This window comes from Pteropus vampyrus, unplaced genomic scaffold, assembly GCF_000151845.1.
Source record: "Pteropus vampyrus isolate Shadow unplaced genomic scaffold, Pvam_2.0 Scaffold340, whole genome shotgun sequence".
Classification (NCBI taxonomy): domain Eukaryota; kingdom Metazoa; phylum Chordata; class Mammalia; order Chiroptera; family Pteropodidae; genus Pteropus; species Pteropus vampyrus.
The window spans coordinates 3,111,100-3,114,014 of NW_011889121.1; the positions used below are offsets into that span (position 1 = coordinate 3,111,100).

General features: G+C 36.6%; 1 pseudogene; it reads right to left on the reverse strand.

Annotated features, from left to right (window-relative positions):
* Positions 1-926: 926 nt before the first annotated feature.
* On the reverse strand, positions 927-1,894 carry LOC105304414 (annotated as a pseudogene).
* Positions 1,895-2,915: the final 1,021 nt, after the last annotated feature.

Consider the following 2,915-nt stretch of genomic DNA (forward strand, 5'->3'; position numbering starts at 1 on the left):
ATTGATTCACATCTCTTTACTCAATCCACGTAGACCTGAGGTCATCCTGCAAAGTGCGTTATCAAAAAATACGGAGTTAGGGTGACAAAGTTCGACAATAGGTTATACAAGTCAAACTTGTTCTGAGGGAAAAGCATCAAATCCTTTGTGTACATATTTAGTTTTATTGTAACAAAGCAACTTGTACACTTTTGATGTTTAAAACTGAGCATCTTTCCTTTCTAGTTAAACAAAAAGAAAATTTTAAAAATAAACAGGAACAAAATTACAATAGAGAATGTCAATTCCAAATAAGATCCTACAGGTTCTGCTGATTCTCCCATCAAGTGTCAGAGTTCAAGTCATCATTAGGAGAGAATTTTATTTTAAAAGTGTCATCTTAAACTGCAAGGATGTCTGTTAAACATCACAGTTAAATATGCCAAAGGAGAAGCCATATTGTCAAAATGCCCACTTATCCCACTCAAACATCTCAAACTCACCCTTTGCTGATCTTTTATAACCTCATTTTTTTGTTTTGTTTTGTTGTTTTTCTTTTTTTAAACAAGTGAAAATAGACAGATACATGTTGGTAAATGCTAACCGTCCATATTCACATACAGACACAGTGTAATCTCTGAGCCCAATATACAGAGAAAGGAGGAAAAAAGCTAGAATTCTATGTACTACTATACAAGGGCCTAGCACCCTCCAGGTTCCAGCAGAGCTAAGGGAGCAGAAGTTTTTTGTTTTTTGTTTTCCCCTACAGTGCATAGTGGTGTTGATTCCATAGTTTTTGTTGAGACAGCAAGGGATAAAAATGAATTTGGAACAGAAAGGGGCAGAGATTCTTTTTTCACTGTATTCTGCTTAAGGTATCCCTGCCCCCTCCACACACACACACAATAAGGTGAGAACCATGGTGTAAAGGAGAGAAAAGAGACCTCAAAAATAGAGAGACTGAACACAAGAGGGGGAAAAAAAAAATACCGCAATTTGCTCCCAGGGACTAGAGAAAATTAAAAAGGTTGGAATCCATCCGTGTTCCATTAGTCATCGTCTTCATCTTCCTCTCCCTCTTCCCCTTCATCATCCTCTTCATTTTCTTCACCTTCATCCTCATCTCCTTCTTCATCAATATCTTCCAACCCTTCTTCTTCTTCTTCATTGTCATCTTCTCCTTCCCCTTCTTCATCATCCATATTGGGAACCAAGTAGTACTGTAATGGTTTGGCCAAATATCATCTTTGATGACTTCTCCTAACTCATCTGCACCTGCATCATAATGGTCAGTAAACCAGGTAAAGAAACTCTCTAGTTCCTCATGCTGTCTTTTCCTGCTGGCTTTATTCTGCATTTGACTTGAACATTTCATCAAATCCTTCCCAGATTTCCCTTTGATTTCAGTGGATTTTGAAGATGGATCATCACTCTCATTCAGATGAAATTCTTTGGAGAGAACTTCATTTTCGAAGTAAGGATTTTCATCAAATTAAAAATCTATTCTGTAACCTGATTTAATATCTTCAAATTCTGTCACTTCAACTCTTGTCAAATAATTCAGTGCCTCTTCATCCTCTTCCCCAATCAGTTCAGACACTTGTGGATGGTTGACAAATGTTGTTACCCCAAAATGTGGGATTTTGGCAATCAATTCTGATTTCTTGTGAAAAAATGGTTGGCGGAGTTTGTTATATTTCTGTTCTACTTTCAAAATCTCCTCACTGGCTTGTTCGTTGTCTATCTATTTCATTTTATACTTCATCAATATGTTCAATTGCTTCTTGCTCTTCTTTTTCTCCATTCAGCAAGTCCAAAGAGGTCACCAGCTTCACCGCGTGAGGGAAGGAGGCAGCATCGGTTTCTTTGTTTGAGGTGGGAGTGAAGACTGTAATTTAGGGACCATGCTTTGAGGAAAGTCTGAGAATCAGACCCAAGGGAAGATGCACATCTGGAAGAAGCTCTGAGAACTGAAGAAAACTAAGTTTTGAAAGAAAAAAAAAAGCACTAAGCAAAATATCTTGTTCTTATTAAGAAACAAAATTCCTAAGTTATATTTAAAAGAATATAACTATTCTTTTTATTCATCAAATCCTTCCCAGATTTCCCTTTGATTTCAGTGGACTTTAAAGATGCTTTAAAAGAATCTAGCTATGTTAGTTATCTATTATTATGTGACAAATTACTCCCAAATTTAGCAGCTGAAAACAACATAATTTATAATTTCACAGTTTCTGGGTCAGGAATATGAAAGGAGTTTAGCTGGTTGCCTCTGGCCTAAAGTCTCTTATAAGGCCACAGTTAAGCTTTTGTCTCTTTGGCTAGGACTACTTATCTGCAGTGTTAAATGGTGTGAGGGTGTTCATGTGGATGTTGGTAGGCCTTGGTTCCTCTCTAGATAGGCCTCCTCATAAAACTTACCCACAACATGGTAGCTAGCTTCCTCAAGGGTGAGCAATGCAAGAGAAAGTGAGAGAGCACACTCAAGACAAAAGCCGCCATATTTTTATAACCTAAAACCAGAAGTCACATTTCATTACTTCTGCTATACTCTATATATTAGAAGTGAGTCAAAAAGTCTAGTAGAGTCTCCAGGGGAGAGGATTACATAAAAGTATAAGTACCAGGAGGCAGGGATTATTGAGGACCAATTTAGAGCATGCCTATCACGCTAGTATACAAACAAAAAATAATGTCATGCTTTTCTCTCCGGATTCATAAAATTCTCTAATGAACTAGAAATTATATATTTTTCTTCATAAATTCTGAATTTGTATCGTTGGGAAATTATTATGTACATAATTTGATATCATTGAGCTGTAACTAAGAAAGAAGTGCTACAAAATTCCACGGTTTTTTTTAAAGCATGAAGAGTGGAATTTTAGGGATAGAGATAGAAACCATAGAGCTAAAGGTAAAGAAAGACAGGATAGTGA